The sequence below is a fragment of the Pteropus medius genome, unplaced genomic scaffold, assembly GCF_902729225.1.
Source record: "Pteropus medius unplaced genomic scaffold, Ma_sr-lr_union100, whole genome shotgun sequence".
In the NCBI taxonomy this organism is placed as follows: domain Eukaryota; kingdom Metazoa; phylum Chordata; class Mammalia; order Chiroptera; family Pteropodidae; genus Pteropus; species Pteropus medius.
In genome coordinates, this window is record NW_024349800.1 from 61916582 (window position 1) to 61930971 (window position 14390).

At 55.1% G+C, this 14390-nt stretch overlaps 1 long non-coding RNA gene and 2 pseudogenes across 1 annotated transcript; all 3 read right to left on the minus strand.

Moving 5' to 3' along the window:
* Positions 1 to 3918: 3918 nt before the first annotated feature.
* Positions 3919 to 4037, minus strand: LOC120622643 (uncharacterized; annotated as a pseudogene).
* A 4674-nt stretch (positions 4038 to 8711) lies between these two features.
* Positions 8712 to 8827, minus strand: LOC120622411 (uncharacterized; annotated as a pseudogene).
* A 2899-nt stretch (positions 8828 to 11726) lies between these two features.
* Positions 11727 to 13993, minus strand: LOC120622070 (uncharacterized). The gene is made up of 3 exons (XR_005658410.1): positions 13567 to 13993; positions 13279 to 13369; positions 11727 to 12967 (listed from the first exon to the last, which is right to left on the minus strand). It is a non-coding gene; the product is annotated as an uncharacterized LOC120622070 (long non-coding RNA).
* Between the last annotated feature and the right edge of the window lie 397 nt (positions 13994 to 14390).

Here is a 14390-nt window from a genome sequence, read left to right on the forward strand (position 1 = left end):
AGTGCCGTCCCTGCCAACGTCCGGCCTCTGCTCGCCAGTGTCCCCTCTGTGTGTTTCTTCTGCAAGATGCAACGCAAGTGCCGCTCGAGTGGGCCCTGCCTCGGGGGTCACGTGATAGGCTGTGGTCAGGGAGAGGGTCCCAACCTCGGCGTCTCTGCAAGGACGGAGGAGAAAACGTGGGGGAAGCATTTGCTCTTTGCTTTTGTCGCCGTTGGGCTTGCAAACCTGGGTGCCCACGACCGGGAATTTCTCTCTCAAAACAAGACAAAAAAAACCGAACCACAAGAAAGAGATCCGCCTGGAGCTGTTCGGGGCGTGTCTCGCGGCCTTTCTCCTCACAGGGCTGGCGAGGAAGTGCGGAGCAGTTTTTTGCCTGTGGGCAGCAGAGAATTTAAGTGCCCGGTCCCCAGTCGCACAGGCTCGGAGATGGGGACGTAGGTCAGAGTTTGGCATCTCGTAACCTCTCCTCCCTGGTGTCATCTGCTCTCTGTGTCACCGAGGCTGCGGCCTGGATCTGGTGGCTGTGCTCACATCTCCGAAGGACTTTCGCGTGGACTTGGGGTCTCCACGCTGCTTCAGAGGGAAACCACAGGAAAGCAAACTTCAGCCCAGCACCGGAGAATCGAACCGGTTAGAGATGCCCTAGAGGAGGAGAGCGGACTGGGGTGCTGGGCAGGGCTCCCCTCACACTGGCGTCCTGTGGGAGTCTGTGGGACCCTCTGCCCAGAGTGCTTCTTGGGCAGGGCTCCCGATGGGGACAGAGAGCAGATTCGATGACTTGTGCGCCTCCTCTGTCTCTGAGCGCCTCCGGCCCTCTGACTTTCCCGGTCATCTCCGTGGGTACGTGACTACAGCAGAGGCTTTACTCCAGGAGTCGGTTCCGGGTTACACCTAAGGGAAAGGTAGGTTAGGAGCCAGCCATTCAGAGCAAAGGACGTCCCGTTCACCTGCGAGGTCTGGTACCTCTGGTTAGAGGCAGCTGTCCCACGAAACTCCCCCGTGTGGGTTTGCAGATCTGATGGGCTTTATGGAGCACCTCGGGAGTCGGGCAGCACCCCCCTTAGTGAGTAGAGGAGCCCCAAGAAGCTGGCCCATGTGGAGGGTGTTTCCAGGCAGAACCAGGGCGGGACCAGAGAGTCATTAGCTGGAAGAAAGGATTGTTTCAGGCCCGATCACCTTCCCTTAGGGGAAGGCGGGGTCTTGTCAGGCAGATTGCCCCAACTTCACTTCTACGCCTGGGGGGAGCCAGGATGGAGAGGGCCCAGGTGACGATGACCTGGTTGGTCCTGACCAGCTAAGATTACATCCTGGAGAAGCTTGAATCAGGTCAGGTACGAAGTCTAGGTTTGGTGTCACGGGCTGTAGCACAAGCGACTCCATTTGGGGCCTGCGGTTTTCTCTTCAGCAGCCGTCAGGTACACAGGACACTGGGCCAGGAGGGGCTTTGGAGAGGAGGGTTAGGGGCCAGACCGAACCGAGAGCCCAGATGGACCGCCGTCGTATCAGAAGTTTGGTTACCTGCGACAGCTTAGTTTAGCCTCCTGGGAAAAGCTGTCCTAGACCTGTCCTCGGGCACTAGGAAGGGACCTTTGATTCAAGGCGGGAGACGGAGGGCCGTGTGTGGACAAAGAAGCTGGACGGGTGTGTAAATAAGAGCTGTAGCTGCTGTGCTTTACTCCCAAGACTCAAGTCAACAGCGTAGGTTTATAATAATAATAATAAAAAAATTCAGATTTGGCAATTCCTAGTTGAGTGTGTATCGCAATGCCTGATTAGTTTATAGAGTATGTAAACCATATGTTTGTAGATTTGATCACCATCTTCCTTAAGCCAATGTGCGTTTCCTCCCTGAATCTCCAACAGATCTGAAACGTCCGTGTGAACACCGCCTTGTGATGTTAGCTTAAAGAGAAAGCACTTCTGGCGTCTGCTGAGGTCGTCTTGATGTTGTTCTGTGGCTGTCAGTGGGAAATTCACAAGTTCTAGGCTACAGAGTCCGTGTATCTACCATCTGGGTTTAAGATGACCTGTACATAACGATTCTTCACAGTTTATTCTGAGTGTATATATATATATATTTTTTTATCATAATTTAAAAAATTGAGATACAGTTCGCACACCATAAAGTTCACCCCTCACGGTGCTGTTGGTTACGCTTCTAAAGTTGTGCGGCCATCATCACTACCGAGTGCCAGGACATTTATGAGGCCCCCAAAGAACCCCGTACCCGTTAGCAGTCACTTCCCGCACCCTCCTCCCTCGGCCCTGGCAACCACACATCCACTTTCTGCCTCTGGATCCGCTGTGTTTCCTGTGGACAGAGTCATGTAACGTGTGGCCTCGTCTGCCTGGCTTCTTTCACCAAACATTTTCACGGTTCCTCGATGTCGTAGCATCTCTCGGTTATCCGTTCCTTTCACTGGCAGATAATATTTCATCATATGAAGATACCACCTTCCGCCTGTCCTTTCCTCAGTCGATGGACATTGGGTTGCTCCCTCTGTTTGACCACGAGGAATCTGTGCCATGCGCATGCCTGTACAAGTCTTTGCGCGGACATGAATCGTCCGTTTCCGCGGGGGCGTACCTCCCAGGCGAATAGCTGGGTCACATGGTACCTGTGCCTAACTTTCTGAGGAAGAGCCCAAATGCTGTCCAGAGCGGCCGCTCCATTTGACAGTCCCACCAGCGGTGTACAAGGACCCCAGTTTCCTCTTATGCATCGATGCCTTTGCCTGTCCCTGTTTTGATCCCCACCACCTTAGTTGCACGTAAAGAAGCGTTTCATTGCGATTTTGATTTGCATTTCCCTAATGACTAATGATGTTGAGCGTCTTTTCATGTGTTTTTGACCCCTTGCGTGCTTTCTTTGGAGAAATGTCTATTTAAATCCTTTGCTTATTTTGGAATGGAATAATTTTTCTTTTTATTGTTGAATCGTAAGTATTTTTTATACACTGTGGGTAGACCCTTATCAGATATAATTTGCAAATATTTTCTCCCACTCCGTGGGTCTCTTTTCGTTTTCTTCTGTGTCCTCTGCCATACAAGTTTTTAATTTCGATGAAGTCCAGTTTATCTTTTTTATTTTTTTTGGTTGCTCATGCTCTTGGTACTCCACGTGAGAAACCACTGCCTAATGCAAAGTCATGATGATTGACAGCTATGTTTTCTTCTAAGAGCTTTATCGTTTTTGCATCTCTTAGATATTTTTATCCTTAAATTATCAGGCTCAGCCCTGGGAGCACTTCTTTCATTTTCAAATAATTTTTATTGTATAAAAGAAATCATTAAGAAATTAAAATTAAAGAATAATACGTACTTTTATAAAAGAGGAAGCAGGCTTTAAGATTGATTTTGTGATTCCCTTTATTCATTTTACATATCAGAACCATTTCCTTATGTTATTACTTTTCTGCATCGTAATTTCGATTGGTGGCACAATATTCCATTGTTTGGATAGCTACTATTTGTTTCCCTAATCTCTTAGTAGAGGTCATTTAGATTATTCCATTAAAAAAATAAAGATGCATGATAATTTCCTTAGAATAAATTCTCAAAAATGATTTTAAAAGGGCGAACTCCTATTTTCTAGCATCTTAACAAAACAAGTACACAGTGGTTCCCTGAGACTTTTCTGGAAGAAAATGAAGGATGATGAGATACAGAGGTAAATGAAAAAATGAACTGCTTTCGTTTTTAGGAAGTGCCATCCTGACCTTGTCCAACGTTCACGTTTTCTGTAGATTATTGTGCACCAATATGAAGAATTTTTGTTACTACATTTATTTGTTTGTTTGTTTGTTTATTTATTCATTCATTCATTTATTTATTTGTTAGGTGAGGCCACCCTTGTTTGACCTCACAGATCGCAAGGACCTTGTCAGCTTACGACCCCTTATTTTTAAAAATTTTTTACGCCTACAGTACCTGATATTTCTAGGTGGTCTCCCATCCAGGTACTAAGCAGATCTGACCCTGCTTAGCTTCCGAGATCAGACGGGATCGGGCTTGTTCAGGGTGACGTGGCCATAGAGTGTTACTACAGTTATAATCACTATGTAATATTGATTGGATGCACAATGATGACAGACGTTTACTTATGACGTCCAGATGTTGAATACTCAAGTCGCGCTCGACTTTTAATTTGTGGACAATGCCTCGGTGAACATATTTGTGCGTCCAGTATTTTTGGTCTTTCGAGTTTCCTTACGGCAGGTTCTCGACAGGTGGATTTCTGGGTTGAATAGCCAGACCGTTTTGAGGATGTGCACCTTGTTTTGTTGCTTCTGGAAAGGGTCATGGCAGTTTGTGCTCCCTTCGGGAGTGCAGAGGGTGCTGTCTCTGGGGAAGCTCACCTCCGCGCTCATGAATGTTTTCGAACGTTTCGGCTAAGATTCCAGATGAAGGGTCGTCGAGTAAGGGGATGGTAAAGTGACCTATTTTGTTACTATTTTTAATGGTTTTTTTGGTTATTTCCATGGAATGCATATTTCATAGTCCTCCCATTCTTTTCCCCAAAGAGCGAAGTTTCACAATTACCTTTAAGAGAACAGAGTGTACGAGGCCAGGCTGTGTTAGAAAGATCGATGTCCGTGGCGTCTGCCTTGCGAAGCGTTTCATGTGCACAGAGGGGCATGGCACAGTTTCCGAGTTAAAGAAGAGGAGTCATTCCACGTTCTTAGTCATTGTTCGTCTGAAGCGAAAGGTTCTCCCCACTTACTTTTCTTTTTGCATAAACTTGCAACCAGCCCACAGTGGCACTGGCCCCGCTCCACCCAAGGCTGGAGGTGCTTGACCCTCACTGCAGTGTCTGTCTGTGGCAGTTCCCCAGTGTGACGCTGTGTCTGATTCCTCAGCTACGACCGCAGAGACTTTCAGCCCCCTGGGCTCCCATCGTGTACGGGGAGGTGACTTGACCCAGCACTTGAGGTCCTGGGGCTCCCCTCAGAGGAGGCGCCCTTGGCTCTGTTGGACCCTGCCCCCAGGACCTGTGAGAGCTCACGGTGGCCCAGAATGTTCTGTGTCATGCCCGACTGAGCTAGCCTCGGGGGTGGAAGCACACCCTGCACCTCAGAAGTGGGAGCCTCTCTATCATCTATCTATCATCTATCTATCTATCTATCTATCTATCTATCTATCTATCTATCTATCTATCTGACATATATCTATCTACCTACCTATCTATCTACATCTATCTATCATCTATCTATCATCTATCATTCAGAGGAAGGAGGCTTGGCCTGGAAGGGCCCATGTCGGTGGGTTTGGAGGAGAACTGGGGGGTGGGGGTGAAGGAGGAGCGCCACTCGAGGGGGAGCTTTGTGAGAAAGCGAGGGGCTTTCTGGGGACTGTGACAGTGACAAGGAGCAGCCTTGCCTGCTGGCTGGCGAAGCCTGTGAGGGTAACCGGCGCTAATTTAGTGGCCGCTGTTGCTTCGTCTGGCTGTGGGAGGGGCCGGGTCCCAGGCCGCTGCTCAGAGCCATGAGGAGGATGGTCCTGGCCCCAGAGTTTTTGGTTCTGAAATTTGGCTCAGGTGCGTTCTGCAGCCCTGGATGGCTTCTCGCCTGGAAAACAAAGTGAATCCTGTGCTTTGACTTGTTCCCACAAGCACGATACCCACCTGGGAGGCACAGAGTTTGGGGGTGAGGGGCTTGGCACCCTTTCTTTCTCTTATCCTGCCTTAGACCTAGGAACCTGTTTCTGTTTGAGTCTAGGCTCCGCCAACCCCCACCTCCGCTGCCCTGGTGGCTGTGAATTTTGGCCTCTCTCGTGTGGTCAGCCTCAGGGAGCACTATCTGAATCCCACCCTCCCTGGCCTGTCCCAACCCCCACTGAGGGGACAGGCAGCATGGTCCTTTCTGGTTCTTCCTCCCGAGTGGATGGGCAGGGTGTGTCCTTGCAAACCAGCTCACCTGTACGCAGGCGATGCCTCCGGAACTTTCCTTACCCTGCAGTGGTGGGAGCTTTCTCCCAAATTAGAGACCTGAGGGTCATCTTTGGGGCCTCCTCACTGAAGCCCAACATCCTGCTGGCGACTCTGTCCCAGATATGCCCGCCCATGACACCTCTGTCCGCCCTCTCATTTCCCACGGCCGGGGTTCAGGCCTTCATCACACGGCACACCCGTCACAGATCGTCCAGCCCCTGACTGTCATACGTTACTGTGGACTCATCACATGTTACGCATCACTGTGCTCTGTACTGCGTGTTCATCACGTGTCGTTTATTCACCACATAGCGACTCTTCTCATCTCCAGGCTCTTCGGTGGCCTCCGTGCCAGGTCTCATCCGCTCCGAGTCAGCCCCCTGTTGTGCCCTGACTGACTTTCCTCCAGCGCAGCCTGTCCCTGGTTCGTGGATCAGGGGGAACCTGTCCCCTTCGGGTCCGAGCCTCCCTGGGGTGGGCCTCCCCGTCCAGCTTCCTCGCCCGCCTGCGGCCCCTCCGGTGTGTCCGGTCCCCACGCCACGTGTGGCTGTCTCACTTGCCAGCCTTTGCCGGCGCAGCTCTCTGCCGGGATCGGCCGACGGTACTGCTAGAAACAAGGACGAGTGATATCACGGAGTGTGACAGGTCACAGAACACCTTGCTGGACCCGAGCTGGTCTGGTCTTGACCACTGTCCGAGGAGGCGTGGTGAGTGGACCGAGGCCGAGAGAGGCTGGTTGTCTGGACCAGGGTCACACAGCTCAGGATGGCAGGCTGGGGCCTGACCCGGTTCTTCTGCCTCCCAGGCCGGGGATTGGCCATGTGCTGGCGTTTTTCTGAGAAAAAGGAAAGATCTAGAATGCCACTGGTGAACACTCGGGAGCACCCCAGAGTCCCGGCAGTCGTGGTATCCGGGGTTTGTCATTTTTCTCGTGGCTTGTCCCTTACGGTCCGGCTTGGTCCGTGACGCTCTGGAGCATGAACATGGCTGGGGGCCCCCCGGCCTCTCTCGGAGGCAGCTGGAGGCTGCAGTGGGAGCCAGGGGGTGAGGCGAGCTGAAAACTTAGCCAAGAGAGGAGAGACCAAAGGGCTGGGCAGCCGTGAGCGGGGCTGGAGGGGGTTCGGGAGGAGGGGATGGGGCTGGGCATCGGGGTCGCAGGCTCGGGTGCCGGACTTTGCAAGAAGCTAGGAGCGCACGGTGGGGCCCCCGCCAGCCTGAGGACCCGCAGGGAGGAGCAGCCAGCGGGTGTCCTGCGGTGCCCTCCACAGCAGAGGGCCTGGGGGAGCTGCTCGCGGGCTAAATTCCGGCCTCCAGAAGCAGGTGCCCAGGGAAGCCGCGGGCCATGAGAGCTGCACCCTCTGACCCTGGAGTGTTGCCCCACTGCTCATTACGGTGCTGGAGGAAGGGAAATCTGGAAACAGCTTTTCTGGGACAAGCTGTTCTCCTGAATCGGGTTGTTTGCCGAAGCGGACAGCCGAGGAGAGAAGGGGCGTGTGCGAGGGGAGGGTTCTGAGGCACAGGCGGTTTTTTCTCACGTGGGCTCCATGTTTGCAGCCCCCCGTTTGCCACTGAGTTGGGAGGATGCCTGTCAACACACGCTTTGGGAGGCGAAGCGGTGACCGAGTGGCAAGGGGCCTTGGGGACCCGTTTCTGGCTCTGGCGGTCGCGTTTCCTCCCCTGTGACAAGCGGGCATAGCAAGGACTCTGGTTCTCGGGCCCTGGACAGAGGCCCTGACCTCGGGCACTGACTGCCTGACGACAGCCGATGACTCCATGACTCACGTCCTCTGTCCTTTCTGCTCATTTTCATGTTGTTACCCTCATGTCCCTCTAAGGAGAAAGAACAAACAAACCGCCACGCAAGTCAGCTCCGTCCCTCGTCCTTCCAGAAGCCCGGTTCTCGGGCGGATTTGGAAGAAAGCGTCTGGCCCGAACGTTGAGTTGGGGCATTTGTCGACCTGCTCCCCTGCTCCGTTCCTTTGACGTGTTACCGTGGAGTGACGTCGGCCTGGGGGACTGTCTCGCACTGTCGAAAGAAACGTTTGACCATTTCACTTCGCCACTTCTCGGAGCCTTGGTCACATTTCACGAAATGAAAGCCCAGTTACTCGGGGACACATGCGGAGGCGCTCAATCAACTTCACTGAGTCATAAATGCCAATCGGGCTGGGGTGCCGTTTGCCCCACCAACTGTGTTGGCGAAGACGCACGTACTCGGTCATCTGCGGCAGGGAGTCGGGTGTGAAGAGACTGGGCGCTCACGCGCGGCTGCTCGCTGGCGGTTCCACGTCACATACTGACATGACATTTTGCAGACTCCAGTTCTAATTCTGGGAATTTACCCTTCAGATGTCCTCTGGCTACACCAGGGAAGACCGTGAGCAAGGCTGCTCGTTTATGGCAGGGTTCGTGATGGCGATAAACCAGAAGCTCAGTAGGTCAAATGTCCTACGTACATATAATGAAATATGGTACTGCCGCTGAAATGGGGAAGGTGAATTTTGTACAGAAAGCACACCAAGATGTGTTCGTAAATTTAAACAAAGAGGCAAACACTTGTGAGGATGATCTACATCTTATTTTCTGCAAAAAACATGTTTATATGTGTTTGTGTAGGTGGGAAAGTTCTGGACAGGTATGCAGAAAGCTGGCACATCTGGAGAGCATGTGGGGCTGGCTGTGAAATGTGCAGGGGACCTAAACTGAGGCTGAGTGATTTGTTCACGATGGACACGTGAAATTTTAGTTTTATTTATTTATTTAAATTTTTTATTATTATTTACGCCTACAGCACCTGGTCTTCCTAGGTGGTCTCCCATCCAAGTACTAACCAGGCCCGACCCTGTTTAGCTTCCGAGATCAGACATCGGGCTTGTTCAGGGTGGCGTGGCTGTAGACCATGGACCGTGGCTCCCCTGGGGCAGGAACCCAGGACCTTCTGCGTGTAAAGCAGACGTGCTTACCACTACATTATGGAGCCATATTCTGAAATTTTCATTTTAAAAAGACAGCCCCTCCCTCTAAGAGGAATGTAACCCCTCATAGGCCGCCATGAAAACCAATTAGATAACTCAATTCAATGCCATAAATGTTTATTCAGCACCAATTACATCGCAGCCACTGGCTAACGTACGTAAAAACTGCTTCACAAACTGTTAACCACCATAAAAACAGAGCGAACGATTTATTTCAGCTAGTACAGCTAATTAACCAAATATTTATAGGAGCCAGCTTCCATTTATAAGAAGGAACCCTCCAGAACAGGAAGATTCATTGCAAACGAGCAGTCATTGTTACTTTATTAAGTGCTAGATTTTAACAACACAGACTCACAACCTTAAAACCTTATGGCCCGAAAATACACACGCATAACAACTCCCTCCAAATCCTTCCTTAAAGCCAGAGAGTGGTGTGAAGATATTTTAAGACCTGGGATAGATTTGTTCATATCACAAGATCTGTGGTGGGAGAGGGAGGAGGAGGGAGGGAGGGTGTTGCGGGGGGTGGGGGGTGCGGGGGGCGGGGAGGGAAGGAGAAGGCTGTGGCCGGGCACATTTGTAGCCGCGCAGGCCCTGGCCTCTCTCTGGGTGTCATTATGCCCCTGCCACCCTTTGACTTGTCCTTACTCCTTGGCCTGCAGATGTGCAAAGATGTCGTAAATATTGAGGCACCACGTCGTCGGCCCCGAGCGCCCACCGCTCTCTGACTGCAGCCCCTGGCGAAACGTCACTTCCGATTTGCCTTGGGCTCTCTCAGTGCCTTCAGGAGAGGGAGGCCCTTTTAGTTAAGATTTCTCCTGTCCCCACCTGACCTGACAGCTTTCCGTGAGCGACTTCTTGGGTTGGAGGAAATGGGTTACAGCGTGTGGCACAGCGTGGGTCCCGATGACCCCACACGGCCGCCTCCCATTGCAACCCCACTGTCCGGAGCAGCCTGAATGAGCGCACTGTTCGTGGGCCGTCTGTCCCGGCCCTGTGATGGCTGTTCCCAGACGGTGGAGAAGCAGGTAGCGTCTTAGAGCCCCGGCGGTCACCCTGCGCGTGCTGATCGTGTGCCTCTGTCCCTCCCCCATCTTCCCTGCAAACAGCAGCCTGGTCCAGACGCCTTCGCAGTGTGGAGGAGGGAGGACGGGCGCCCTGGCAGCAGGTGGGTGGCCGAGCCCCATCTCACCAGGGGATGCTTGGTGCTGTCCACGGGGAGACAGGCCCTGGAGCCGTGTGGCCTGGGCTCGGCTCCCAGCTCCGGCGCTTAGCGCTGGTACGACCCCGTGCACTCCCTGTGACCTTTCTGTGCCTTGGTCTCCCATCTGTGACATGGGGAGAATGACAGTGAGGCCACCCCCTGCGTTAGGACAGTGAGATCGCGCCTGCCGCCACCACCACGGCGTGGCTGTTAGGCAAACAGAACCAGGGACCAGACGTTGGCAGAGAGGATAAAGGGGTGTGGAAGCTGGAAGGGGACCCGTGAGCATCTTTCGGCCTCTCCTTCTAGAGTCCTGTTTTGGGTTGCAAGATGGTTCTGGCCGAATGACTTTGGAGGCTTTTGACCTGAGGCCCTGTGTGACTCCAGGGGACTCTGGAAAAGCTGGCGGGCTCAGTGTGTGGCACCTGAGCAGAGGAGGGCGAGGCAGGCTGCTCGGGGCCACAGGCTGCAAAGACGGGGCACGAGGCACTGGCAGGGCGTCCGGGCTTCACATCCAGCCCTGACATTCCCCAGCGTCCCCCCTGCCTTTCTGGGCCCCGGTTTCCAGACCCGTGACGTGGGGAGGCCCTTATACCATGCTGTCGAAGGCCGGGAGAGAGTGGGTATGAGGCACTGAAGGTGCCGTGCCCAGCCAGAATCGATCACGGAGAGTTAGTTCCACAGACGGAACTTGGAGGGAAGGGCCGAGCTCAGGACTCAGGTTCGCTCAGGGGAGGCACCAGGGGCCTGGAGGGCTTCACCGGGTTGTACCTGAGCTGTGCCACGGTCCTGTGGCACCCACCGTCAGGGCTCTGCCTCGGAGTGCTGGCGACTCTGGCGCCATTTGTCACTGTGCTCCAAGGAGGAGGCTTTTGGAAGATACCTCGAGTGAGGTAGAGTCTGGACTGAGGGGGCAGGACGAATCTGGGAGCGTCAGCTGTTTGTCCCAGTGCAGTGGCCACTGAGTACACCCTACCTGGCATCTTCCACCAGGCAGAGCTGTTACGGAAAGCAGGGCCCCAGCCCCCACGTGGGCGACAGAGCCACCCCCCGGGAGCGGGGAAGCAGAAGTGGGAGTCTCGCTTCCTCCCTCCCTGCTGCCCACTCAGCACGCTGTACCCCTTTGCGTCCTGGACTCCTGGGTGCAGGCCAGACGAGAGTCAGCTGCCTCGGAGGGTCAGGTGTGCCCTTCCAGCTGAGCTGGGCCAACACCTGGGACTGTCCCCTTTTTCACAGCTGGACTGCAGCCTGGGGAGGCCACAGTGCTGTGGGTAAGGGAGCTGGCGGGCCTCCCAACTCAAACGCATCCCTGCTTTAGAAGTTGTGCTGGTCACACGGCACACCGTAAGCTCTCAAGCCTCGTTTTTCCCTCAGTTTAAACGAATGTCTCCAGTCTTTGGGTTTATTTGTACACCTATCGCAATTTTGGGGCGGGCTTGAGATTTGTAGGTGGGCCGTCTTGAGCTAGTCTATGCCTTGTCTTGGTTTGAAATGAGCTGTTCTGGCTCCTGAGAGGTCACCTGACCTGGGATCGCCCTCACCGTCTAACCCTGGCTGGGCGCCCCGCACCCCAGTTCTGTCTGGCAGCGACTGTGCCGTGCCCACCCTCCCCATCATGCCCCAGGATTTTGTTCCCACTGGCACCCGATTGCTTCAGCCCCTCTCCACCTGGAGTCTTTGCATCGCTCATTTCCTGTGGTTGTTCTGAGCAGTAAAAGAATTAACCAGAAGCCCCTCTGGCTCTGTGCCCACTGCTCTGTCTCCTGGCTCCAGGGCCGAGTCCCTGGCACTGTGACCTCTGTGGCCTGTTCAGCTCTATCTGAGCCTTGAAAAGGGTCGGATATGAGTTCACCTTCAGGCAGGCGAAGCTGAGCTGGACATCCGGATAGAGGACGGGCCATCTCTGGTGTCCCCCTCCCGAGCCCCCTGCTCTGTCAGCCCCTTTCCCTAAGCTCAGCATCGCCTCCTGCTGGTGAGCCCCCGCTGTGCTGAGGGAGGGGCGTGGCAGCAGGTGCCCGGGAGAAGAGGCTTCTAGAGAGGTCTGGCGCCCCGTGGAAGTCGCCGTGGGTGCTACCTGTGGGGGACTGAGTTCCACACTCGGCAGGCAGGAATCTAGGCACTCACAGGCGGCCTGCTCCTGCGTCTGAGCAGGACGGCTTCTCAAACCCCGACATCTTTCATTCTCACCTAGCGACACCCATGTCAGGTGACTTACAGCCAACTCAGAATTGGAAAGTTCAGACATTTCTGAGCGGTTTGAATAATAATAATAAAAAGAGATCCTAAAACAAAATGAAAAAGACCCCAGAAAACCCAAACTTTCACAGATCCCTAAACACAGTTATGCTTCTTCTTCCTTGAGAAAGAAATGAGGTTTCGAGCTCTCGTTAGTGACATGTGGCCGATAGCCCATTTCAGGGGCTCTGGCCCTGGTGGGTCGTTTGCGTTCCACATAAACCTGGGAATTTGCAGCCTGTATGAGCCAGGGCTCTAGCAGTTAAAGGAGAGAAAGAATGTACCCGGCCTAGGAATAAGGAAGGACTTCATCTGGGAAGGTCTTCATCAGTGAGACGGACATAAATGTTAAAAACGTGATTTTGACAGATACAGCGATGCCGGGCCGCAGGAGGAGGCAGGTGCAAGCCTGGGCGCAGGATGGGTGGAGTGGCGAGTTGCCCCAGGTGAGGCGGGGAAGGTACACCTGGAGGAGGACTCCCTGAGCCTGAGTGCCAGGGGGGGTGGGCGGAGCCTTGGGGTCGGTGGGTGGAGCCTCCTGAGCCCCGCCCCCCAGGTCCCCATCCCTGGAGAAGTCCGCAGGGGTGCTCCGCCTGAGGCGAACCTGGCCCCGTGCCTGCACTGGAAGGAAAAAAACTGCATTTTTGGGGATCCATCCGGAAAAGGGGGTGCAGGTGGTCTCAGAATGCGTGTTCCTCTTTGCCTCCGATGTCTGGACGGCGAATTCAGCAGCAAGAACTCCGGCCTGGCGCCCTGACCCCAACTCCCGGAGACCCGGCCCCAGAGCGGCGCCTGTGCAGCCGAGCCCCGTCCCGCCGGCCACCCAGCCTTCCTCCCCTTCCCCGCTGCACCCGCGGTGCAGGCAGAGGCCACCCCGCCCCCCACCCCCCCCCGTGCCTTCTGCGCCTGCCCGGCGGGCGTCCCCGTCCTACCTGGGCTGGGCGTCGTCTTGCATCACACGGTCCTGGGGGATCACAAGCCTATCCCCTGGGGGCCAGGAGCTCCTGCTTCAGGTTTAGGGTCCTACGTGGTGAGGGATTCAGTACGGGAGTGAGCACGACGCCCCCTCCTCCCCAGCCAGGCCTTGGGCAGAGCCCCCCACCCCTAGCAGCTTCACCCCACAGGACTGGGACCGCGTCCCCCGTCTGCTCAGCGCACTCAGGGTGCCCGAGGGGCGTGCCTCCCCCCACCTGGGGGTCCGAGCAGCAGGGTGCCCACACCTCAGGTGTCCTTCCCGTGGCCCCGCGTTCCCATCCCGGTGCTGGCTGTGGCCTCAGGCGAGGGAGAGCAAGAACACAGCGCATGAAAGGCTCTTCTGTGCAGGTGGCCGTTCTGTGGACGCGGGGGGTCCTTGCCCTCTGACCTGGGAGGCGCCCTGGCCCCAGCCCTCTGGGTTCCCGGCCTGGGGCACCTGCTCCCCTCCCCAAGGGCAGGGCCCCAGTCACCACTGGAGCCTGCGGTTGGGGTGGCACCTCCTCCCTGCATCTCAGGAGTGTGGAGGCAGCTTCTCTGACTTCTTCAGTATTCCTGGAAAAACGGTCTCCGTTTGCTGGAAGAGGAGAGGGAGGGTCTGGTTCTCGGCATGTCCCCACTTCCTCTTTGCCTGGTGCCACTCACTCATCTCCCACGTCATGGCGGGTAGCTGTCCTCAGCGCCAACCGCTGTCTGCTGGTTGTGCAGCCCACTCCCGGAAGGCACTTCCACCAGGAAGTCCGCCAGGCTCAGCCCCCGCGGCAGCAACGCCTTCCAGACACTCTGGCAGATCCACCTCTCACACGTGTCCTGAGCTCTCCTGACCCTGCTCAGAGGTAGCCCCAAAGGAGGCTGGTGAGACTCCTGGGGGGCTTCCTAAGGAACTCGGGGGGTCAGGCCTTTGTTGACAGTGGGTTTCCTCTCAACTCTGCCCGTGGCAAGGCTCCCTGCAGCCCTCTCTGCGGGGCCTCTCTGTCGCCCTGCTGGGCAGGGAAGGGCTTAGGGTAAGCAGGAGGGAGCTGCTGCTCGGACCACCTCCCCATTACCACCCCGTCACCACCTCCCCCAGCAC